This window comes from Thalassophryne amazonica, chromosome 2 (genome assembly GCF_902500255.1).
Source record: "Thalassophryne amazonica chromosome 2, fThaAma1.1, whole genome shotgun sequence".
NCBI classification, from domain to species: Eukaryota; Metazoa; Chordata; class Actinopteri; order Batrachoidiformes; family Batrachoididae; genus Thalassophryne; species Thalassophryne amazonica.
The window spans coordinates 31,509,762-31,537,396 of NC_047104.1; the positions used below are offsets into that span (position 1 = coordinate 31,509,762).

Sequence of the window (27,635 nt, forward strand, 5' to 3'; positions counted from 1 at the left end):
TGTTTCAAGCTGAAAACCTCCACATTTCAGGCTCTATTGATCCAGGACGTCGTGAGAGAACAGAGAAGTTTCAGAAGAAGTCGGTTTCAGCATTTTATCCGGATATTCCACTGTTAAAGGAGATTTTTTTTAATGAAAGACGTGCGGACGGATTGCAGCGTCGGCTCACAGCCGCTGCGACACTCCGCCACAGGAAAAACACCTCCGTTGGAAGCCTTAAGGACAAGTTGGAACATGTCCAGCTGTTAAACAATTTCTCATATACTCACTCCACTGAAAGCCATCAAAAGCCGCCTGGATTTTACAAATGGTTATCAACACGGAGGTGTTTTTCCTGTGCCGCCGCACCGCGCTGGCTGCGTCCCGACGCGCGGACCAGTCCACACGTCTTTCATTAAAAAAATCTCCTTTAACAGTGGAATATCCGGATAAAATGCTGAAACCGACTTCTTCTGAAACTTCTCTGTTCTCTCACGACGTCCTGGATCAATAGAGCCTGAAATGTGGAGGTTGTCAGCTTGAAACAGGCTGACGACAGCGCCTGGGAGTGCTGCACGACGTATCGCACCGTGGGAAGTCCTTAAAGCGACAGTATCACCTCAAAATCTCTCATCAGCCGTTAAAATTTTCACCGAAAACCAGCTTAATTTTTCGAACCGTGTCCACTTCGATGTGCCTCTCAGGTTTAGAAAAAATTTTGATCAAATAAAGCGCCAGTCTCTCAGCAACTTCTCAGACAAAGGAATTCCGACGAGGGGCTGGACGACTCCTCCCACAAGGAGTGCTCATGGGCGAATGAAGTCACTGACAGGCGTGGAAAAACTCACGCATGCGCACGAGGGTTCAAGCATGTCTGATGTAAAAACATATGAATGAAATCCATATAGTTTTTGAAAAAAATAAAAAGGACCTATACTTTATTGACAGCCCTCGTATATATATATATATATATATATATATATATATATATATATATATATATATATATATATATATATATATATATATATATATACACACACACACACACATACATACATACATATTTCTTTATTTATTCTGTATAGCTTAAGCATGACTGAGTACCACAGCAAAGCCTGAAGCAGTGAAGATTCTCTAATATGCATAACCTTAACCTAGAGGTCATGGAAATTCATTTCTACTTTCAGACAGCTACTGCCTTCAAGGAAAATAAAGTCGACTACACACTGTGCAGATCTTGCAAAAACAAACTTGCACTGCAGTCACTTTCTGATTCTGTAGATCTGTGGAAAGTTATCCCTGGAGGTGTATTGTCAAACAGTTGCTTGTGTTGAAGTGGCACTGCAGCTGTTCAGGTCCAAGCGCTCGATGGTCCCATTTCATTGTTCAGGTGAGGAAAGACCAGTGAGACCTTGATGCAAACAATGACACTGATTCCTCTTTTCTGAACTGCTCAAATTATGATTTAAGACAGTTTAACATCCACATGAAAACATCTGTGCCATCTGTAACCAAGAACAACAACAAAAAGAGAAGAAAATTTTTTATTTTTTTAATTTATTTTTTGCTTTGAAAAACAAAGGAACAGCGTGACCAAGCTGCAGTGGGACACATGCTGTCTACAGGGCAACTATTTGAAATCCAGCACATGCAGGTGATAAAAAGGGGACTGCATCAGAGTTTGAGGTATTAGTATAGTTTAGCTTTGGTTTTAGTTTAGTTTGGTCTTAGTGTAAAAAATGTTCTGGCATCATTGCAAACACAGACTTACATTTTTCTGTGACTCTGCTCTTCACTTCTTGATTGTCTCTGAGCCACTGGACATTGTGATAGGTAGACTACTGAACTCCTTGTTGTGCTATTGTTTTATATCATCACTTGATTTGTTATTATGACCAAAGCAGATGGTCACCCTACTGAGACTGGACTGATGGGGGTTTCTTCCTGTAATCAAAAAAAACCTGAGGGAGTTTTTCCCTCACCGCCATCAGCAATATGCTTGCTTAGTGGATGGACTAAGGTTTAAAATTTACTGATGTGTGTTGCTGCAGGAGTCTTAGTGTTGTGGACCTCAGTGGCTGGAGAAAGCCAAGGACACAACAACATTTCACCTGGGTGCAGCAGATAAATGGCTACTTTCAAGAGGGGGGGGTCAGGATGGTTGCCATCCAGGATTGTGTTCAGTTCCGTGGTGTAACTGAAGTGGTGACACGCTGCACCAATGCACGTTCCCAGACTGACACTTCTACAACCCCAATTCCAATGAAGTTGGGACGTTGTATAAAATGTAAATAAAAACAGAATACGATTTTCAAATCCTCTTGAACCTATATTCAATTGAATACACCACAAAGACAAGATATTTAATGTTCAAACTGATAAACTTTATTGTTTTTGTGCAAATATCCACTCATTTTGAAATGGATGCCTGCAACGCATTTCAAAAAAGCTGGGACAGTGGTATGTTTACCACTGTGTTACTTCACCTTTCCTTCTAACAGCACTCAATAAGTGTTTGGGAACTGAGGACACTAATTGTTGAAGCTTTGTAGGTGGAATTCTTTCCCATTCCTGCTTGATGTATGACTTCAGTTGTTCAACAGTCCGGGGTCTCCGTTGTCGTATTTTGAGCTTCATAATGCGCCACACATTTTCAATGGGTGACAGGTCTGGACTGCAGGCAGGCCAGTCTAGTACCCGCACTCTTTTACTACGAAGTCACGCTGTTGTAAAACGTGCACAATGTGGCTTGGCATCATCTTGCTGACATAAACAGGGACGTCCCTGAAAAAGACATTACTTGGATGGCAGCATGTGTTGCTCCAAAACCTGGATGTACCTTTCAGCATTGATGGTGCCATCACAGACGTGTAAGCTGCCCATGCCATGGGCATTAACACACCCCCATACCATCACAGATGCTGGCTTTTGAACTTTGCGCTGGTAACAATCTGGATGGTCTTTTTCCTCTTTTGTCCGGAAGACACGATGTCCATGATTTCCAAAAACAATTTAAAATGTGGACTCATCAGACCACAGCACACTTTTCCGCTTTGCGTCTGTCCATTTCATATGACCTCGGGCCCAGAGAAGGTGGCGGCATTTCTGGATGTTGTTGATGTATGGCTTTCGCTTTACATGGTAGAGTTTAACTTGCACTTGTAGATGTAGCGACAAACTGTGTTAACTGACAATGTTTTTTTTAAGTGTTCCTGAGCCCACACGGTAAGATCCTTTACACAATGATGCCAGTTTTTAATGCAGTGCTGTCTGAGGGATTGAAGGTCACGGGCATTCAGTGTTGGTTTTCGGCCTTCCCTCTTACATGTACAAAGTTCTCCAGATTCTCTGAAACTTCTGATTATAGATGTAGATGACTGTAGATGATGGAATCTCTAAATTCCTTGCAATTGAACATTGAGAAACATTGTTCTTAAACTGTTGGACTATTTTTTTCATGCAGTTGTTCACAAAGTGGTGATCCTCGCCCTATCTTTGCTTGTGAACAGCTGAGCATTTTGGTGATGCTCCTTTTATACCCAATCATGATCATGACACTCACCTGTTTCCATTTAACCTGTTCATCAGTTTGAACATTAAATATCTTGTCTTTGTGGTGTATTCAATTGAATATAGGTTGAAGAGGATTTGCAAATCATTGTATTCTGTTTTTATTTACATTTCACATAATGTCCCAACTTCATTGGAATTGGGGTTGTAATGTCCTGTATACTCTTCAAAACTGGTTTATCACAATATTACATTTAGTCATAATAAAGATACTGAAATCATAAAGCTCCAGGACATACTCACACTGCCTATTCTAACACATAGTCAAGTAAAAGATGTTAAGATGTAAACTTAAAATCTAACTTCCAACTTTAGAACTTTGCTGATATATTTTGTACAGTTGTTTCAACCTCAGACAATGTCACATCATGACATAACTGACACCAATACCAAGATTTCTTGGACTAAAGGATTACTTATCTAAAGTGTTTGACACAAGAATATGTATATATGGTACGTACTTATCATATTTCTGTTGGCACTAATGACTTCCTTGACCCTGAAAACAGGTATAGACACCAAACTCATCCTTCTAGCACCAGTAATGAGGGAGTTATGGGAGATTATTATATCTGCTGGTGGCCATTTTGCTTTCCACCTGTAAAAAAATTTCCACAAGGGTGCCAGGGTGGCACTCGGCTGATTCTTGTTCAGGACAGTCCAGAGAATCAACATATGAAACCATAAAACATCATCCATACCACAAAACACGCTTCAGCTACATTTTGTTGGACTAAGTCTAGCTTATTGTTAGGTTCACTGTAATTCATAAAGAACTGAGGATGGCTCTTTTTGGGGGGGAAACAGTATTGGTCAGTTGTAGTTTTTTGTCTGTATTACAATGTTTGGAAAGAGGTGTCAATTGATTTAAAACTGCAATTCGCTTTGAAGTGATTAAATCCCTTCGGCTCCTCCCTTGTTTGCATTCAGGGTCACCACAGCAAATCCAAGGTGGATCTGCATTTTGATTTGGCACAGGTTTAATTAAATCTTTGAATATCTTTCCAACTTAACTCTGTAGTACCCCCTTCACATATATGCCAATTGAGGCTGAATGGCATCAGAATGACACATCCGGTCACAGTCGGGAAGTATTGAGGTGCAATCTGAAGACAGATGGACAACAGTCTCTGAGCAGGCTACATAGATGGTCCCATTTGCTCGGCTGTCCCAAGTGTGTTGCTCAGTTCAAAACACTCTGGGCACTGTCAAAATGGGATGCACATGTGACAGCGATCGATGTGCAGTTTGTGTACTATCTGATCTCAGTCTACATATTCTGATGGCATCATAACAGCATCTGAAATGATCTGATTGAGCTCTGAGATTGATCGGTCACAGCAAAGCCTGCCGGCATGTTGTGCCATGTTTGTCCACCTCTACTGGACCCCGGCCAGGGAGGGCAAAGGAAATGTTCATATGTAATAACATGTATTTGGCAGGCATTCATCATGGGCAGTGGATGCGAACAGCGTGCAATCAGACTGAAAGTACCGTGTGCCACTGTAGGTCAATGCGTCACACAGCGCATGCCACCGCAGATCTGAAAAAGCGGTTAAATCCATAATAGACCTTACAGTACAGCTATAGTTCCAGTCCTTCCCGTGGGTGACATAAATAATGTGAAATATTGTGGCCATTGTAATTGAGACACCACGGGCAGGTGCGCCTCTCTGTGGTCTCATGTGCAGTAACCTGTCATTGCAAGTGTCAGAGGCTTGAAGCTGAACTGATCTCACCGCTGTAATATAGGTGTTGGAGGTGTGTGTATCGCCAAGCCATGACAACATTATTAACATGAAACTCACCTCCGGCACGGAACCAGAATCATTTCACAGACCACAGCATGTGGTGAAAAGCCTCTCACCTGGCTGCTGTGTGCTGCAAACAACCAGGGCATAAATAAATCATATGTGATAATCCAACCAGACATGCACTGCAGTGATGTGAGCAAAAACACACACAAAAAAGAAATGAAAGTTTGCAGGAAAGACTGCGTCTGATGAATGCTGGGAAAGCTTGGCCCACTGCCAGCAAACTTTCTGCAAAGGTATCCAGTGGCCATTTTTGCCATGTCAGCCTGGTTCCTGCACATTCTTGCTATGTGTGATGGGGGCTTAAGTTTACAGTTCACATTAAATGATGACACGTAGGCAGGTGGTGGCAGGGGACCTCGACTCTTTTTAGCAGGGTCACACACGGTGCTCATGTTTACATGTGTCAAGACAACCCATTTATGCCCACATTTTTTTTTTTTAAGTGGAAAAAATTGCATTAGTACCTTTGAGATTTTTTATTGTGAGTAGAAAATGACAGCGACACACTTCAGCAACAGTTGTTGCCAGTGGGGCAAAATGGGTTAAGTGCACATTTTATAAATTGTGGCCACCCTGCACACAATGTTTTATAATGGTCTGCACTAAATTGTGCTCTCATTATACTAAACAGTTCCCTCCTTTTAATAAATCATGCCATTCTTTTACTAAATCATGCGCTCATTTTAGAAATTGTGCACTCATTTTACAATGTTTAAAATGAGCGCACACTATAATACATAAAACAAGAACACAGCATAGTAAATTGTGAAGGGTATATCGTAAAACGAAAACACAATATTACAAATTGTGCACACAATATAGTAAAACAAGAGCACAATTTATTAAAACGTGCGCACAATGTCCTAAAACATGCACAGATTCTCTCCACATGCAAAACATTTTGCGATGACACTTCAAGGGCTCCATAGATCTACACATGTGGAAATTTATTCTTAAAGAATCAAGCACAAAATAAAGTTCGATATGCCAATTTGGGGTGGAGGGGGGTTCTTGTTTTCGTTGTTTTGTATTTTCTTTAATTGTGTGCAGCCTCTGTGCTGCACCTGAAACTCACTGATATCCATCTCATTAAAGCATTATGGAATCACAGCCACAGTCGGTGGAGACTTTTGTCAAAGATCAGTTTCAAAAATCTTTGTAAATATTCATCAACAGCAGCTTCATCATTTTTAAATTTTCCATATGCAAAAAAGAATGAATGTATGAATAATATGTATATGTCATGGACATGAACGAGCGAAGCTCTTCAGCATCTCACCATGTCATTTAGGTCCCTCAGACTTTTTTTTTTTTTTTTTTTTTAGTAAATGCCCCAGACTCCCCACCTTTTTAAGCATCGTTCTTTATTTGCCTCTCACATGCCTGGAAGCTCCTCACCATCTAACCATGTCCTCTAGGTCCATCACACTTTTTTCAGTAAAATGGTTCTTGGGAGCATGAGCATGACGACACACCCCCCCCCCCCCCCCCCCCCCTTAAGCATTTTCCTTAATTTGCCTTTCAGCTTCTGGAGGGGCTCTGCCTCCATACCACCCACCTTTTTAAGCATTTTTCTTTTTTATTGCCTTTCAGCTGACCCCCCAAATTACAGCCCTCTTAACCCCCTGCCATTTAAAACATTTTTAATGTAGATGTAAATTAATATTCAAAGTTTTCAGTTAGTTGACAGTAAGGCTATACAATATGGCCAAATTATCATATCTCAATATTGTCATATCAATATGATATACGATATGACTTTGATTTGACACAAAGTGCAGCAACAGTAAAAATGAAACATTCTTAAACAAAACAGTAATAATACCACACTCATTGTGTACTCATCATGAGGTTAGGATACTGTGCCCTCAAAAAAGTATTGGAACACTTGGAATTTCACACTTTTTAATTTGTTTATGCTATTTTAAATAAAAGAAATGCAAAAAATAAAGAACTAGAAGCACTCAGAGAGTGCAAACCTGCCAAGGCCATGGGGTCACTGACGCCATAACATCTACACGCCGTGGAATCATTGAACCTAAAAAAGTCTAACAATGATGTTTGCTCAGTAGTAAAAAAAGTTTCATCTGCTGTGACTGGATAGCATGTATCCTTAGCGCTTGGCATTACAGTTTATTGCAACTTGCACCTTTCCCAGAAGCTACTGTCATCTGAGCACTGATATAGATATTGCACGTGCTTATAGACAAAAACAAATAAGAGACAAAATTCAATTTATTATTCAACTAAACTGCAAACATATGAATTTTTTAACATTACAAGGCCATAGGGTCACTGACCCTAAAGAGATTCCCTCCTTGGCACAGTGATCTATTTCTTTTTGTCTCTTTCTCTAAAATTGTATATAATAATCATTAGATTATTAATATATAAACAAAAACCACTCCACAAAATTTCATCAAAATCTGTTCAAAACTTTTTGAGTTATCCTGCTGACAGACAAACAAACAAAAGCGACCGAAAACATAACCTCCTTGGTGGAGGTAATAAAAATTTCTAAAATTATTTTCCTCAAATTCAAACTGAAAGCAAATCTCTAAAACTTGATCAAACCTGTGTAATAATCAGTTTTATTGCCAGTTTTCTTTAGACAAGTCAGGGGATGGAAACATGAACATTTCCAAGTCACTGAATATGTCTTGGATAAATACAAAAGTTTCTTTTCTAGGCTTTCATCTCAAATTGTCATGCCCCGCCCAGTTCCAGGCTTCTGTCCTTATTTTCCCTCTTTCTTTGGTTCTGTTCCTTTTGCCCCAGCCTTGTTTTATTAATTGCCATTTTCATCATGTGTTTATTCTATGTTCTATTTTTGTTTTGGCACTTTCTTTCTTTGTTACTCTTATTCTTCAGCCATGTTCCAGTTCTGTTCTAGTTTTGTTCTATCAGTCTGTGTTTTCATGGTTTATCATTTAGTTGTTTGCCTATTTTTGCTGTTCTCATTTCTGTAATATGTAGTACTGTGATGCCAGGTTTTGTTATCACTTAAGTTTCTGTTTTTCTTATAGTTTTGTCTGTCTGTGCCACTCAGTTCTGTTTATCATGTTCTGGTATGCTTTTCAGGCCTGTTCAAGTTTAGATTCGTGTTCATGTTTTTCTTTGATCTTTAGTTGTCTTGTTGGTAATCTCTTCACTGCTCACTTGCACCTGTCTGTCTCAGCCTGTTCTCGTCTGCTCTGTGTCTGCACTCTTCTCAGTTCTCACGTGTTCACACCCAGCTTCGTTTTTATCTATCTTCTTCTGATCACGGCACTCTCTGCACCTGCACTTTCTCATCACTGTTGGCCACGCCCATTTGTCACCACCTTTCTACATGTCTTTTGCCACTTAGTTGTCACCTGACCACGCCCCCTTCAAGGCCCGTCCTCCACCACGTGCACCTCATTATCTTATTAACACCGGTTCTTATTTAAACTGCTTCAGTTCACTTCCTCCCTGCTCGTTCAGTCCTGTTTTGCCGTGTTTTTGACTCAGCTCTGTGTACCGGATCCTGCTTTTTGCCTCAGCCCTGACAACTCTGTTTGCTCGTGTACTGACCCTACTTGTTTTTGACCACGTCCTCTGTCTTGTCCCTGCCCGGTACTTTTGCTCCACGGACTGCCTTCCTGTTACCGAACCCAGGCCTGAATTAAACCATCCTTTAATCATACGTCCTGTTGTGAGCCTGCATTTGTGTCCAGCCTCTGTCTGTGCCTCTCCTCCGCTCAGTCCTGTCTCACATGCCTTTCTGTCAAATTGTAGTTGAACTTTCAGGTCTTCTTTTTAAGAAAATCTTCCTCTACACCTCTTCATCAGGAAGCAGGATTTTACATTTTTAATTACTTTATATCAAGTTGTAGAGATTTGCTTTCAGTCAGAGTTAAGGAAGATAATTTTAGAAAAAAATGTATTTGAAATGGAATAAATTAATTAAAATGTGTGAAATACCAAGTGTTCCAATACTTTTGAGGGCAGTTGAGAAACACTGAGGAGCCGTGGAATTCTGTAAATGGTGATACAAACATCAAGTTCAGCACAAATATTCCATAGGCATTAACTCTTTTGAAAAAACTGATTGGTCAGTTGAATTTTCTATAGGCAGCCAGGTAGGGGTCAACTGAAGAATTACATAGGGGTCAAAATTAAAAGATGCTCCAATCATATAGAAAACTACACCAAATTATTTGCCTGATCATAAAGATTCCACAAAGGTGTAGTTTGGACAATCTGTGACTGAATGTTATGGAGTTATGAGGTACAACCCCAATTCCAATGAAGTTGGGACATTGTGTAAAATGTAAATAAAAACAGAATACAATCATTTTCAAATCCTCTTCAACCTATATTCAATTGAATACACCACAAAGACAAGAAATTTAATGTTCAAACTGCTAAACTTTATTGTTTTGTGCAAATATTTGCTCATTTTGAAATGGATGCCTGCAACACATTTCAAAAACGTTGGGTTGGGCAGCAGAAGACTGGGAAAGTTGATGAATGCTCAACGAACACCAAAGTGGAAACAGGTGAGTGTCATGATTGGGTACAAAAGGAGCATCCCCAAAAGGCTCAGCCATTCACAAGCAAAGATGGGGTGAGGATCATCACTTTGTGAACAACTGCATGAAAAAAATAGTCCAACAGTTTAAGAACAATGTTTCTCAATGTTCAATTGCAAGAAATTTAGGGATTCCATCATCTACAGTCCATAATATAATCAGAAGATTCAAAGAATCTGGAGAACTTTCTACACGTAAGCGGCAATGCCGAAAACCAACATTGAATGCCCATGACCTTTGAGCCCTCAGGCGGCACTGCATTAAAAACCAACATCATTGTGTAAAGGATCTGACCGCGTGGGCTCAGGAACACTTCAGAAAACCATTGTCAGTTAACACAGTTTGTCGCTACATCTACAAGTGCAAGTTAAAACTCTACCATGCAAAGCGAAAGTCATACATCAAAAACATCCAGAAACGCCGCCGCCTTCTCTGGGCCCGAGCTCATTTGAAATGGACAGACGCAAAGTGGAAAAGTGTGCTGTGGTCTGATGAGTCCACATTTCAATTTGTTTTTGTAAATCATGGATGTCGTGTCCTCTGGACAAAAGAGTAAAAAGACCATCCAGATTGTTACCAGCGCAAAGTTTAAAAGCCAGCATCTATGATGGTATGGGGTTGTGTAAGTGCCCATGGCATGGGCAACTTATGCATCTGTGATGGCACCATCAATGCTGAAAGGTACGTCCAGGTTTTGGAGCAACACATGCTGCCATCCAAGCAACGTCTTTTTCAGGGACATCCCTGCTTATTTCAGCAAGACAGTGCCAAGCCACATTCTGCACATGTTACAACAGCGTGGCTTTGTAGTAAAAGAGTGCAGGTACTATACTGGCCTGCCTGCAGTCCAGACCTGTCGCCCAATGAAAATGTGTGGCGCATTATGAAGCGCAAAATACGACAATGGAGACCCCGGACTGTTGAACAACTGAAGTCGTACATCAAGCAAGAATGGGAAAGAATTCCACTTGCAAAGCTTCAACAATTAGTGTCCTCAGTTCCCAAACGCTTATTGAGTGTTGTTAGAAGGAAAGGTGATGTAACACAGTGGTAAACATACCACTGTCCCAGCTTTTTTGAAACGTGTTGCAGGCATCTATTTCAACATGAGCAAATATTTGCACAAAAACAATAAAGTTTATCAGTTTGAACATTAGATATCTTGTCTTTGTGGTGTATTCAATTGAATATAGGTTGAAGAGGATTTGCAAATCATTGTATTCTGTTTTTATTTACATTTTACACAACATCCCAACTTCATTGGAATTGGGCTTGTAAAAGCAGCAAGAATGGTGACAAAGGTCAGTTTCAGTTTGTTAAAGTTGCTCCAATTTTGGTTAAAAAAAATAAATAAATAAAAGATGCAAATTATTGGTTGAGTTAATCAGATTTTAAAAAGTAACAGTTTGCATCATGTGTCATGCTTACGGTAGCTCATGTTACAGGGTAACATATGTCACATGTCATAGAATCCAATAGACATTGACGTTGTTTGACCTTTACTTTGGAGACCAAGCATTCAGCACTGTCAAAACTATTATATTTATTAACTCAACCAATAATTTGCATGATGTTTTGCCAAAATTACAGCAACTCATTACCTTTTGTCCCCTGTACAAACTGAAATTGATCTTTGCCACCATTCTTGCCATTTTTACCCCAAAACACCATAACATTCAGTCATAGATAGTCCAAACTATACATTTTTGGGATGTTTATAATCAGACAAGTAACATGGCATAGTTTTCAATTTGACTGGAGCATTTTAAAATTTTAAGCCTGTAATTCTTCAATTGACCCCTACCTGGCTGCCTATTGAAAATTCAAGTGGCTAGTCATTTTTTTAAAATGTAGTGTCTAAGGTGTATTTGTGCTGAATTTGATCCTTGTATCACCATTTGAAGGATTGTTTCAGTTATCTGCTGCACTAATAAGCCAACAGAGCATGAACCAGCTGCTGTCTGTTAGCTTAAACATGTGTATATAAGGCAACCCGAATTAAAGGAGAAATGCTGCTTTTAACAACCTGGACCTCATTTCTGACATAAAATATGGTCGTTTACTCACAAATATGAGTTTGGTGTGATTAGCAGTCCATAGTTCAAACAATGTGTTCAGTTCAAATCTGAAGCAAACATTTTTCTTCTTCTACTAAGGTGGATTTGAACTTTTTGTGGTACACACCACCAACTACTGGACAGGAGGAGCAGCAGTCAATGTGACTCACTAATTTCAAAATGCAGGTCTTTCAACCAGATGTGAGGTGCCGTGACATGTCAATCATCTGTGTCCAGTCAGATTTCAGGGGAGTCCATTGCAACCCTGGCCTCCGCTCTAGCTCCACCCATGTCAGGAAGTGTTTCTGTTTCACTGTGACTGAAAATTTGGCACTTACTCTTTAAGTGTGAGCTTGCCAATGAATTCCAGAGAGATTCCATGGGATCTCGTCTGTCAATCCAGGAAGTGTCGATCTTGGAAGTGTTTGACATTTGACATTTCCTGTTTCACTGTGGAATAAGAATTTGGCGCTTTCTGTTTGGGCCACAGTGTACTATGAGCGAGCTTTGCGCCGCTGCGCGTTACTTCGCTCGTATTATAAAGATTATTGTTAATAATTCTACATATTTTAATCAAAGCTAAATTGAGGAAAACAATAAATACGAGGGATGCAGACTGACTGAACCCAACATGTCTTCATAATCCATCTCTCACATGTTTGAGTGGATTTAAAGTCAAATACTGTTCGCCGTCATTCACCACAGACTGTGTCTGGTCACCGCCATTACAGTAATGTGTTCAGCTCATATGCGCGCTAAAAATGGATTTAGGATCCATTAGCTTATTAGCCACAAAATTACATTATCTCCCTCAATGTGAACTCCAGAGCATTCCACTCTGAGATAAATAAGGCCACAGCAACAACCCCTGAACTGGCTATCAATGCTCTTATCTGTTTTTTTTTTTTGGTTTTTTTTTGTCCACCAGGGATCACGGTCACTCAGTCATTCCCTGCGCAATGTTTGGAAAAGAGACAAATTCACAGCTATTGGAAATATGTCACTGCAGTTTGTAGAAGTTTCACAGACAACAAAAATCAGATTTTTTTTATTCTACTGTATTTTAGTTCAATGTGAAGGAATCAGTCTTATGGGTAGATTGATTTTTAAATTTATAAAATGTAAGAATTTTTTTATGTTTATTTGTACCTTTTCCACCTCTGGAGGCAAAGATGAAGTCTCCAAATCAATTATTCAGTCTAATCAGACAAGCCCAGAGAAGTTGTGTTCCAAAAGGAAAGGATTCACATAATTTTCAAAACCAACTTTTCATTTGAACATTTTGAAAATATTGTTGAGTTTTTGGAGATATGAATTATTCAAGTTGTGTTTTCAGCACCATAATTATATATTTTATATTTATATAAATATTTCAGTACAATGGATAGGGATGGGGACAAGACCACCTACTGTTGTCAGGTTTTTGCCCTGATCTGGGTTATGGTTCCATTTTTTCCCCCTTTCTTTTGCCCATTGTCTGCCCCGGCCTTGATTTATTCGAGTTTTATTTTTTGTCTCTTGTTTACTCTCTGTTTGGTTTGTTTTTGCCACTTTGTATCTTTATTACTTTTCATACTTTAGCCATGATTCAGTTCCATTCTTGTTTTGTTCAGCCAGTCTGTATTTTCATTGTTTATCATTAGTTTATCACTTGTTTATTTTGTTCTTCTCATTTATGATATTATCAGTTATGTTGTAGTATCAGGTTTTGTTTTCTGTTAATCACTTCGTCTCTCTTTTACTTATAGTTTGTTTAGCCACTTTGTTGTTTGAGTCTTAGTTGCAGTTTAGTGTTGTCTTAGTGTTTATTTTCTTATTGTTCTTTTATCAGTTCCAGTGTAGTTTTGTTTCAGTACTTATTTTCAGATGTTTGCTTCTCAGTTCTGTTCTAGTTGTATTGCCAGTTTGTGTAGTCATTAGTTGCCATTGTTGGCAATGCTTTCACTTCTCACTCTTTCATGCACTTACACTCTTGCACATGCCTGTTTCATCTTTGTCTCTGTCTGCCATGTTCACTCTTTCCTTGCCTCTGTTTTCCCCTCTTGGATTCACCTGCCTACAGCTCCTTTCCAGATCCTTCTCCCACTACGTGCATCTTGTTATCCAATCACCACCTTTCCTTATTTAAATTGCTTCTGTTCACTTCTTCCCTGCTCGTTTGTTGACTTTTTCACTTAGCAGCTTACATCAATGTTCTGACCCTTGCTCTGTTTTTTGAACCTGTCTTTGCCTTTGTCCTGATTGGCCTGTGTGCCCACATATTGAACCCTGCTTGTTTTGGACCACGTTGCATTGCCTCGCCCTCGTCTGTACTTTTGCACCGTGGACTGTTTACCTGTGTACCGTAGCTTTGTCTGCATTAAAGATCCTATCTTTTATACTCATATACACAGCCTGTGAGGCTACATGTTGTGTCCAGCCTCTGTCATTCTTTTTGTACCAGTCATTCAAGAGAGCATTGCACTATAAAATGTCTTAACACATATAGTGCCAGTCAACATCATGTGATTTTTTTTTTTTTTTTATGAATGTGTTTTTTTTATTAATGAATGTATATTTTTATAATCTGAAACAGAGCCATGATCAGGTGGAACTGCTTTCAATTCTGAGAGGAAACCCAAGGAATTGAAAAGGTCACCTTCAGACGAAGAGTGGAACTAAATGCCAAATTTTGAGTCACTGCATTTTTTTACATTTGTAGTTTTCTCCTCATGCGTTTCTTTGCGATTAACTGGTTTAGTCTGACTACAGTTTTGTACACGATCAGGGTAAAGAGGTTTAATCTACTTTAAGATATCTAAAACTGATTTAAAGCAGACAGTTTCTGTGAACTGTTTCAAATTGTGCCAAACTATTGTGAAAATAATTTAAACTCATTTCTTTCCAAATAATTGTTTTTTTTTTTTAAACTGTTCTAAACCATTATTAAATACTGGCTGAATGAGATATTATCTGGGTAAAGTTGAGATCATTTTGATTTATGCAGCTTGAATACTTTCAAAAGCAAATAAGTCTTTTTAAGTCACTTTAAACTATTTTGAAGCCATTATTAATTTAAATGTTTTATTGGGTATTAATTAAACACCTTAAACCAGTAGGAAGCAATTGTGACGGGTACAGCTGTCTGACATTTTATAGAGAAAATGACTTATTACTAGTAAAAATGAGTTGATAGATGAATTATTAATGACCACAATCATTAAATGCACCTTGAGATTAAGCAAAAACTTTCAGTGTGGCCTCGGCCGGATGAAGAGAGAATATTTTTCTAAAGGCTTAGCTGTACTGCAAATTGTAATCTTTCTTCTACTTGCTTCATTATCACAACTCCCTCTTTGTGTCGGCTCAGAGGCTAATTAACGGGGGACAGAGGGACAGAGAGAGGAACGAACAAGACCTCAGTGATGGAAATCAAATCACAAGGACAGCAATGGGAGAAACGAATAATAATCAGCCCTCTGACTGCTCTCGTCAAAGTCAAGTAAGCAGAGTGAACAACCAACAGCTAGTAAGTAAGGCCTTTCACACTTACTTACCCATTCTAGGTGTTAAACGCGTCACGCATCATTCTAAAACCTATAATTTTCAATGAGAAGTGTTGCATTTTTGAAGCGTTGTGCCACCGCGATCACGCATTGCTGCTTGTCCTCAAGCAGCCACGGACAAAGTTCAACCCAATCCAACTTTCAATGCCGCGCGCTGTGACGTAGCTTTGTGCGTCCAATAGAAACACGGCATCAGGCCAAAACACAAAAGACTATGGAGTGCAGAAATGTGTATACACAGCAGTTTTCTGAAGAAAATCTTTAAAAAAAAATTTTACTTCATAATTAATTTGATAACTACCATACTTTCTGAACTATAGAGTGCTCCTGTATATTAGCCGCACCCACCAATTTTAAAAAGAAAAAAGAAATTGTACATAAATAGACCACACTTATTTATAAGCTGCGGGTTTCTACGTTATAACATGAGATATTTACACAGAAAGATGTTAGACAGAAAGATTTTTAACTTTTAATTAAATACATACCATAAATGCTTTTTTCCCCTGAAGTGTGACATGTAAATATTGATGCACATGTCATTGTCCAGCACGCGCAAATGTATGGAGCTAAATCCAGGCCAAAAGTTTTGTAATCTGAAAATAAAAAAAGATTGAAAAAATTAATTTTGAAACTGAAAATTCAATGTTTGTTCTTGAATTTTATAATCATTTAAAAAGTATTATCAAAATAAAAATAAGTGTAAGATATATATTTTTCAGTTTACATAAATTTTTGATTCAACTCTGTAATTATTTTGATCAAATAATTTATTCTCATTCATATTTCTTTTTTCACTTTCAGATCTTTTTTTCACTTTCAGATCTTATTTTTTCAGTTTCAAACTTTTGGCCCGTTCTGGCGTGGGAGGGCGTGGCTTTGATTGAGAGAGGCGTGAAATTGTGAGTGACAGGATAGCAATCAGTCCTCACATGATGTTGCTTTCAGGAAATGTGGGTACTTTGATAGATAATGACTTAACACTTTCTCTCCGCTGTATTGTCTTGATACCTGTAAATAAAGTGATGCTAAAGATGTCTATTACAAGTAATTCTTGACCACTCTTGGTCATTTTTGATGTTTAAAAACTGGAAAATATGCAAGATTGTAAAGTTTAACACCTATACCTAAAAAAAACGATGTGTCCCAAATCCACACAAGACCGTGAATGCAGCGCAGCATCGCCACATCAAAATGAGGCAGGTCGCTCATTTTACAGTCTGCAGTGGAGTGTTATGAGCTTTCTAAGTGACACACAGAGAGAACTGGCTCAGCAGATCTGAAGGAAGCTTTAATATGGACAGAAGCAAGCAGACCGCCCGTAAATCCAAATCCAAAGCCGCCCCGAAGAGCGCTCTGGCTACCGGCGGTGTGAAGAAGCCTCACTGTTACAGGCCCAGCACTGTGGCACTCCGCCACTACCAGAAATCCACCGAGCTGCTGATCCACAAGCTGCCCTTCCCGCACCTGGTGCGAGAAATTGCTAAAGACCTCAAGACCGACCTCCGCTTTCAGAGCTCCACTGTGATGCTCTGCAGGAGGCCGATGAGGCTGACCTGGTCGGCAGCTTGTGGATCAGCAGTTCGGTGGGTTTCTGGTAGCGGTGGATCTCTTTCAGTGCCTCAGTGCCGGGCCTGTAACAGTGAGGCTTCTTCACACTGCTGGTAGCTGGAGCGCTCTTCCGGCTTTGGATTTACTGGCGGTCTGCTTGGTTCTGGTCATATTAAGTTTACGCTGTGAAACCGCCAGCCACTTTGTTACATCCTCATTAAATTCACTATCCGGTACACCATATGGATCCACTGAGCCAACTGTTACACATCGATCACAACAAAACAGCTTTATCTCAAGGGTTTAAAGCCTCGTAATAAGCTTTCATTCTCTGTATTTTCTTTCACGCGCCAGCCGCGTAGTAATCCTCAATGGAGATGGGAGCAGAGTCATTATCTATTAAAGGACCCACATTTCCTGAAAGCAACATCATATGAGGACTGATTGCTCTGCTGTCACACACAATTCCATGCCCCTCTCAATCAAAGCCACGTCCTCCCATGACAGAACGGGGCCAAAAGTTTGAAACTGAAAAAATAAGATCTGAAAGTGAGAAAAAAATATCTGAAGGTGAAAAAAAAAGAAATATGAATGAAAATAAATTATTTGATCAAAATAATTACAGAGCTGAATCAAAAATATATATTTAAACTGAAAAATATATATCTTACACTTATTTTTATTTTGATAATACTTTTTAAATGATGATAAAATTCAGTAAAAAAATTATTTTTTCAATCTTTTTTTTCAGATTACAAAACTTTTGGCGGTAAATGAGACCTTGTGACTTTTTTGACTTGTTGCACCAAAACAGAGAACTGGTGGGGGGAGAAGGCACCGCTCCTCTAACTGATCTGACAGCGCGACTCTGGTGCAAAGTGCTGGAGAGGGATTTTTCTTCAGCCACTACAAGTAATGAAAGTAGGATCAATCCACTAAAACAAACAGGTAAGACCTTATATTTATACTGTGTGTGAATTTACACCGCATGAGGACTGCAGCCTTCAGGAAATCAATTGACGTATTTCGACTTTTGAAAAAGCCTGTAAAAATCCATAAATTAGCCGCATCATTGTAAAAACCACAGTGTTCAAAGCATGTGAGAAAAGTAGCGGCTTATAGTCAGGAAATTATGGTATACATTTTAAAGCAAAAAAAAAAAAATCTTACATTAGAAAACTCGTAATTAAATAGTTTTAAGGAAAAAGATTTGAAATCTTTGTTCATCTGTTAATTAAAACTATAATTTATCTGTTGTTGTTGTTGTTGTTCCAGATGAAATGATTTCACTCACTCATCTTCAGCCACTTATTCGAGATTGGATCGCGGAGCAACAGCTCTAGCAGGGGACCCCAGACTTTCCTTTCCCATGCCACATTGATTACCTCTGACTGGGGATCCGGAGGCGTTCCCAGGCCAGTGTGGAGATATAATCTCTCCACCTAGTCCTGGGTCTTCCCAGGGTCTCCTCCCAGGTGGCCATGCCTAGAACACCTCCCTAGGAAGGCGCCCAGGAGGTATCCTTACCAGTTGCCCGAACCACCTCATCTGGCTCCTTTCAACACAAAGGAGCAGCGGTTCTACTCCGAGCTCTCCACAGATGACCAAACTTATCATCCTATCTCTAAGGGAGACACTAGCCGCTAGGGATGAGCGAGTACACCACTACACTATCTGTATCTGTTCAACCATCTAAATGATCTGTATCCGCATCTGTAGTCATAGTGGGTGGGGCCTAAACCAGAAGTGGGCGTGGTTTAAACCAAAATGGCTGGGGCTTAAATCAGTACATTATTTTACATCTGTGCATGTGTGTGTGTGTGCATGACTGTCTGTGTGTGTAAGACTGTTAGAGGGCGAGAGAGAGGTTGTTCGACTGACCAATTTATTTTTATGAACTGCAGTGAGAAAGTGTCAGATACTGCATGCAGCCATATACAATAAAAATATTAATATAGGCTACTTTGTGTGTTCAGCTACGTGTGTATGTGTGTAAGTGGTCTGTAAGACTGTTTATTTTTTAATGATCTGTGTGAACTTGGTGATTCATGCAAACATCCAGTGATGGCAAACAGGGAAATAATATGTCAGCCTTGTTCACTGTATTCTTCTCAAAAGCACTGCGTTCAATAGGAGCAAAGTTTTCCAACTAACTTTATATCACCAACAAAACAAAGGGCAAGCAAACGGTTAAAAAAATAAATAAATAAAAAACCCGACCAGAGTGGAGGCAGTGACCGACACGACAGGAGCCATTTTCAGCTCTGTCTTGTCAAAAGCACGCGTAAGATATGAAACAAGTTCACCAAGCAATTTTAAATATCAGACAAACCGAAAAAGAGGCGAGCTGAAGAAAACTTAGAGTACTGACAGAGCAACATGAGGCAGAATCCAGCCAAGCACAGAGAGAGATCCTGTGTGTGTGTGTGTGTGTGTGTGTGTGTGTGTGTGTGTGTGTGTGTGTGTGTGTGTGTGTGTGTGTGTGTGTGTGTGTGTGTGTGTGTGTGTGTGTGTGAGAAGCTTCAGTGAGACGTGTAGGGTAGAGAGGGGCGGGTGCTGTGTGAGACTGGCCAATCACAGAGCGTGAAGACAGTCAGTTAGCCAATGAGAATTTTCCTTCAGCACGAGCACAGATATTGATGAGTTTTATTCGGATCATGCTTGTGTTCATCAAAAATGGTTTACCCGTACCGGATACTCATCTGAAACAAGTAGCCAGCTCAACCCTACCAGCCACCGTCCTGAGGAAGCCCATTTCGGCCGCTTGTACCTGTGATCTAGTTCTTTCGGTCATGACCCAACCCTTATGACCATAGGTGATAGTAGGAACGAAGATGGACCAATTGATAGAGAGCGTCGTCTTTTGGCTCAGCTCCCATTTCGTCACAACAATACGATAGAGCGAATGCAACACCGCCCCTGCTGCACCAATTCTCTGGCCAATCTCATGCTCCATTTGTCCCCTCACTGGTGAACAAGACCCAGAGGTACTTGAACTCCTTCACTTGGGGCAAGACCGTGTTCCCTACCCGGAGTAGGCAATCCATCGGTATCCTGCTGAGAATCATGGCCTCAAATTTAGAGGTGCTGATCCTCAGCGCAGCCACTTCACACTCGGCTGCAACCGCAAACCAATCCAGTGAGTGTTGGAGGTCACCTATCGATGAAGCCAACAGGATCACATCATCTGCAAAAAGCAGTGATGAGACACTGAGCCCACCAAACTGGAAACCCTCCCCCCCGACTACGCCTCGATATTCTGTCCATGAATATCACAAACAAGAGTGGTGACAAGGCGCAGCCCTGGCGGAGGCTAACCCCCACTGGAAACAAGTGCGACTTACTGCCAAGCACCTGAACACAGCTCTCACTATGTGACCACAGAGATTGGATGGCCCTGAGAAGGGACCCCCTCACTCCACACTGCCGCAGCACCTCCCACAGTATCTCCCAGGGTACCCAATCACATGCCTTCTCCAAGTCCACAAACCACATGTAGACTGGATGGGCATACTCCCAGGCACCCTCCAGGATCCTTGTGAGAGTGAAGCGCTAGTTGTTCCACGGCCAGGATGGAACCCACATTGTTCCTCTTCAATCAAAGGTTTGACTATCGGCCGAACCCTCCTTTCCAGCACCCTGGAATAGACTTTACCAGGGAGGCTGAGTCGTGTGATGCCCCTATAGTTGGCACACACTCTCTGGTCCCTCTTTTTAAATATGGGGACCACCACCCCAGTTTGCCACTCCTTAGGCACTGTCCCAGACCTCAACGCAATGCTGAAGAGACATTTCATCCAAGACAATCCTTCCACACCCAGAGTCTTCAGCATTTCTGGACTGATCTCATCAACCCCCGGGGCCTTGCCACTGTGGAGTTGTTTGACTACCTCAGTGACTTCCACCACAGAAACTGATGAAAATCCTTCATCAGCTTCCAGTTCTGCCCCTACTGTAGATGAGTAGGGGCAGAAGATGAGTGAGGTGCCTCACGGTCCGCTAGAAGCACCTTGGTGCTGTCTGAAAGTCCTTCTCCATGGTTGCTCTGAACTCCACCTACAACCGCTGCTTTGCCTCCCCCACAGCAGAGGCTGCTGCCATTCAGGCCTGTCGGTACCTTCCAACTCCCTCCGGAGTCCTCCAAGATAACATATCCCAGAAGGACTCCTTCTTCAGTTGGACAGATTCCCTGACCACTGGTGTCCACCACGGTGTTCGAGGGTTGCCACCCCTTGAGGCACTTAAGATCTTCAGGCCACAGTTCCCCGCTACAGCTTCAACAATGGAAGCTTTGAACATTGCCCATTCTGGTTCAATGCCCCCAACCTCCACAGGGATGCTACAAAAGCTCCGCTGGAGGTGTGAGTTGAAGATCTGTCGGCCAGTGGGATTCTCCAGATGCTCCCAGTTCACCCGCACTACCCATTTGGACTTACCAGGTCTGTACCAAGTCAGGAGATGATTTCTTGATTAAAATTATAAGGAACCCTAGACTTTTATTTTTAGACAAATAAAATAGCATATAAAATAGCATGTAAAATAAGTGAAGTCTGGTAGATTCATTCATTCATATTTGCATTTCAACAAAGAAAAATAGACACTGTAAATAAATATTTATTATAAACACAACAGGAAATAATGTAACAATGACTGTAATGTGTCTGTTTAGGATTTCTCAGTGTGACATAATCCTCATGACGAGATCATTTTTTAATTCAGTCATTTCAACATTTAATTATGTCCTTGTTGACCATGTGATTGATTTTATGCTGTAATCAGGACAGATTAATGACTAAAATATGAATATGACTATTCCAGTGATTGTGAATACTTTAAAATTGTGCATAATAGGGTTGGGGCATCTTCTACTTGTGCAAGTGACTTTCTGACTGAACTTTGACTTAATGGACATGTTTAATGATTCATTCATTTAATGTTAAAATATAAAAGGAAATAATAAAATAGTTGCTCTTTTAAAAGCCTTTGCTTTATTTAGAAGCATAGCAGCAGGTGTTGGTTTTCAGAGACGACAGATGAGCTGGACTCTCAGGAAATTTAAAAAGATGAAGGTCTCCTCTGCAGCTTTGAGCTCTTGGTGGAGTTTTTGGAGACACTTTTTCACATTTTGAAGAGCAGGGATGTTCTCTTCTTCCTTCTGGACTTCAGGTTTTGGTGGTCAGCTGCATCACTCAAAGTTTTTGAAGTTCATCTGTATTTACAAGGTTCTCTGCACCCCAGATGTTGAAATGTTCCTGATGTGGGACAAGTGAAGAAATATATTTCTTACAATATAAAAGCATTGAAACTTTATTGCCATTGCACATATATACATATATACAACAAAACTTGTCCCCTGCTGTTAACCCATCCTAATTACAGTTAGACACAATCTAACACTAGAAGCAGGGGGCAGCCACAGTCCAGTGCCCGAGGACCAACTCCAGATGTAGACGCTGCCTAGGTCAGGGGCAGAGAAAGGAGCAGACCCTAAATAAGCATGTTTTTGATTGTAGGAGGAAATCGGAGTGCCCAGAAAAATCGTCATGGGGAGAACATGTAAACTCCACACAGAAAGGCCGGGAATCGATCCCACGACCTTCTTGCTGTGAGACACCAGTGCTAACCGCTAACCCACGTTGCTGTTTCTTAAAATATAAAGAAACACAAAACACACACACACACACTCATCTTCAACCGCTTATTCTAACTAAGGGTCGCGGGGGGCTAGAGCCTATCCCAGCAGTCATAGAACATGAGGTGGGGTACACCCAGGACAGGATGCCAGCCTGTCACAGGGCCACAAACAGACAAACAAACACAGTCACACCCACTCGCACACCTAATGACAATTTAAAGATCCTAATCCACCTAACCCGCATGTCTTTGGATGTGGGAGGAACCCGGAGCACCCGGAGGAAAGCCACGCAAACATGGGGAGAACACGCAAACTCCACACAGAAAGGCCACAGGTGGGAACTGAACCCATGACCTTCTCACTGTGAGGCAACAGTGCTAAGCACTAAGCCACTGTACTGCCTGAAACACAAAACACTTAAAAAAAATTTAACAAAAAAAATTCTCTAATTTAAATTTGAGGGGGGGGGGGGTTGTTTGTTTGTTTGTTTTTGGGGGGTTTTTTGTTTTTGTTTTTTTTTGTAGTTACAGCGGTAACAATAAAAAAAAACGGTGTAGCTTTACTTGGTAAAAATAGATTGAACAATTTATAAAATTAAATGCTCACTCAGCTTGACTCAGTGATTCTGCAGGAAAAGGCTAAGCTAATGGATAAAACTTCAGCGATGCACAACATCACATTTTATTCTCAACTCAGACAAATTTTTTCTCCTAATATTGTGGTTGTGACTGGCAGACTTTGTTTTGCTTTTTCCTGACGAGAATACAAGCTGCCCATTGTCCTGCTTGTTCACCAGGCCCTCGAAAAGACAGATCGTGACGTAGAAGTCTCTGCCTCCCCCTCTTGCCCCATCCAACTCATCCAAAGCATTCAATGCAAGGGGAGGCGTCAAAATGATCAAATGATGTCTTCAGTGTCAAAAGTCCTTAATCTAGTCTTCATATGGGTACACGTTTTCCTCACTCCTTCACCAGAGTTCTGGCTAATCTGTGCTATGAGGTCTAATATCTGTCAGTCCAGACCATAAATACCTCTCCTGATTACGTTAAGTTAGAAAGTAGGGGTAGCTGGCATAAATGGGATATCGTCAAAGTGAGGACAAATTTGCTCTACAGTATGGATTATGGCTTCTTTATGTAATATACTGCCCCTGACCAAGAATCAAAACATTATATTCCTCATTTTGAATTTATTGAAAGTCACATTGAAACCTGGCCTGGGTCCCCACAGATGGACTCTATCTTGTGAAGGGACCACAAAGATGGCTTGCACAACACTTGTATAGAATGTGAGCATTACAGTGGGTGTGGCTTAGTCTCACAATTTTACTGGCTCATCTACAACTTGCACATGCATGATGGAAGTGAAACTTAACTCTTATGTTTCAGCTTTAAACTAGATTTCAAGCATTTCTAAACAAAATTACAAATGTAAATACTTGATCACTAACATATAATAAGGAATGTCAGATCCTGCTTTTAGATACACGGCACACGCTCACCCTCCGATGAGTGTGTTTGTGTAAAACCAGCTCTCCGTCTCTGGGGTCCGACCTTCGTGTCTCCACGGGTATTACCCGGCAGGGCTGCACAAGGTTGTTCAAGCTGGTGGCGAGGAGATTCGTCTAGCTGCTCACTGCCTCCATCCGGACATCCACCCCGCTGAAGCTGATCTTGCACCCCGGTCGAATAGCCTTCTCAGGAACCAGGATATGAACTGGCCACGCCCGTTAACGGCAGCTCTCCTCTTATGGATCAGGGCTCTTGGAATGTTGCTAGATTTTAAATTTAGTGATTCGTACAGTGAGTCCCCAGGATGTGTTATTTTCATTAAAAAAACAGACTAACCTTTTAGAGCCTTTTGATGTTGTACACCTAATAAACTTAACTTTCACACCTTAAGAAGCATCAATAATCCAATGTCCAAGCCTTAACACTTTAACTGCATGCTTGGAATTTTATTGCAGGTTTTGCAAGTGCCGATAACATAATCAACATAGATTATATGGTGATAATTTCACAACAGTAATTCAAATATAATTCGAATAATGATTGGCAGAGATTTTTTTTAATTCAATAATTCTGACTGATCTTACTTTGACTGGGACTGGATTGATTTCTTAACAAATTTTCCTGGGAGTGAGGGAGGAAGGTTTTCGAGGTCAAGGTCCCCAGCTCGATGAACTTGATTTCCTCTTCATCAGCTATTAGTCGTTGGCTGACCACGATCCTTGTGCGATATTGTGATCCTTCAGCAAAGTTAATCCACATAAGATATTATTCCATCTTCAATCAACCACAAGTTGATCTAATCCATTCTGGTATGCTGTCGTATTTCTTGAGAGAGAAATCGTTGAACATTCCCCACTCAGACTTAAGGCCAGTGGTTATCCTCCATCATTCTGCTACTCCGTAACTGGACGGCCTGAGTGGGCATCGTAATCTCTCTCAAACGACTCTGCACGGCTCCAATCCTCTCACTCCACGATTCCAATTGATGCTCACAAGATGGTCAAGTCTTGTGATCTCCTCGTAGCAGGGGAGTAGTGCCAACAGCACCTCTCCCTGGAAGAATAACCCCGTTTTCTGGTGTTTCAACAGGTTATATATGTTCTTGACTCTAGTCGTCCTCAGATGATCTTGGTTACCATGGGGACGCTGTTGACTCAAAACCTCCTCCCTTCTCCTTCTGCTTTACTGGAAATCTCCGCAGCCCCTACCAGTAAATTATTTCTCAAGTTCCTCTTTTCTGTTAACACTTCAGCTTTTCTGAGAATTCATTCTTTTAAATCATTTCTTCAAAATCACATCAATCATATTCAATCATTTCATTACAACTCTCTTTCACATAAAAACGATTCATATGATCATATACAAACATTCTCATTCCTTATTATTCATTTCATATTTTACCAACATCTTAATCATTTGGTCAGTTGTTTCACATCAGTTTTTCTTGCCCCACTTGCTACATCTTCTTCACTCCCTCTTTTTCTCTGACTCTGCACTCTTTATGAAAAACAACTCATATAATTATTCATTTCACTTATTCGTAAAATACATCTTCTAATCAACTCTTAATTTTAACACATTACTACTTCATTTGATCATACTTGTCATGTTAGAATAATTTTTAGATATATTCCCTCATCTTCACCACCGAGTTCATTCCGTGGACCTCCCCATTTGCAATGGAAAAGTCCTGCATTACCTCACTTACTCCTGGAAGGTACCAAAAACTGTGCAGTTTAATTCAACAGCATGTATATTAATCCCATGGCACGTATTATACTCCAAGATGAAAACAAGCTGAGAGCAAGCTTAAAGTCATCTTTCCTGACACCCCCTCCATGACTTGAAGCTCCGCCGATCTCTCTATACCTCCATAAAAACATCCTCGTCGTCGTCGACAGGGTGAAGGGTGATGTATCCTTCGTTCGAGGTGAAGCTTCAGCGAGAATATCCTCAGACTCGGGCTGTTGAAGGTGTTCATCCAGGAACACCTGCGTGAGGGCCTCCAAACACCAGTTCATTTCCTCGGTTTGCACCCCAACCTCCGCAGTGCGCTGTGGAGGTGAATGTGGAACTGGTGGTAATGAAGGACCAATGGCCACGATCCGGCCATCGGCAAGCTGAGCTGTGGAGAATCTTATTCCCGTAGGATACATCCACATTTTGGTAAACACGGGGCAATACATATATCCTTCTGGAGACACTATAGTGTCAGATCGTAATTGATCAATCAAGAGAGAATCCCAGATCATATCTGCCTCGATCTCATATATCCTTCTGGAGACACTATAGTGTCAGATCATAATTGATCAATCAAGAGAGAATCCCAGATCATATCTGCCTCGATCTCAATTTTTAAGTATGCTTCCAATGGTACCTGGGGCAGAAAAGAAGTATCCTTCCGTCCCACTATTCCCCGCGCCACTTGAACAGGGAAGTTGTTGCCGTAGCATGTCGGGCACCACAGAGTCGGTGTTATCTCCCAGAAGTAGAGCGCTTGCTCCAGGGTGGCTTGACAATGAATACATCTTATATCCCCCTGTAGTGTAAGAGGAAACAGTGTTTTAACTGTTATATTGCAAGCAAGCAGAAGTGTTCGCCGGGATTATTCAGATGTACGCCAGAGACGCCTCATGATCACCATAGGAGAGCGGGACTGTGGTGACGTTGTCATTCCCGCTGTAGCTGAAGGAGCCGTACGCGGGAAGCAAGCATCATAGGTCGTAAACCATAACAGCAGGAGTAACTGACTAACCATGGACAGCCAGTATAAAGCTGATAATATTCCCCATCCTAAGCCCCAAATTATGATAAGTCCAAGTTTGTAGAGCCAGGGTTTCTTGCATTGTATGGCTCCAGTTAACGTAGCTATGTACGCTAACAGGGTCAAGGTCATCACAGCTTCGCACACAATGTCAGCTATCACTGCCGGGGCGTAAAAGATTGCTGTCATATCTATCACCATCCAAATTGATGTATACTGCCATATTCCCCAACAGTCAAACTGGAGAGTAAAGTGACCAAGGACGTGAGTGACGAATAGAGACAACCCTAAGTCACTCTGACCGTAGTGCAGATTGATGATCGCCAATCTGACACATCCATGTAGTAGCGTTACTATTCGCAGTGGTTGTCGTAAGTCCCAATGGCCGACACAGCAGTATAGCAGCCATACTTACAGTAGTGCAATAAACTCCACTCTACTCACTTTGAAGATGGTGTCATTTACATCGCCAGTATTGTTGGACATTGTGCTCTCTTATTCTTTTTACTTATCTCCTTAAGTTTGTACGCTGTTATGTAGATGCTTCTTCTTTCTTCACTCCCCCAAGTCAAAATGAACAGGGCGTGTCTCGGCGTCGGGCTTTGTAGGCTTCATTGCTCCTCCCCTAATGGAGGAGGGGCTCCATC

At 40.9% G+C, this 27,635-nt stretch overlaps 1 long non-coding RNA gene across 1 annotated transcript; it reads right to left on the reverse strand.

Moving 5' to 3' along the window:
* Nucleotides 1-5,610: 5,610 nt before the first annotated feature.
* LOC117501963 lies at nt 5,611-26,752 on the reverse strand. Its single transcript, XR_004558144.1, has 3 exons — nt 26,742-26,752; nt 25,788-25,806; nt 5,611-5,668 (listed from the first exon to the last, which is right to left on the reverse strand). It is a non-coding gene; the product is annotated as an uncharacterized LOC117501963 (long non-coding RNA).
* Between the last annotated feature and the right edge of the window lie 883 nt (nt 26,753-27,635).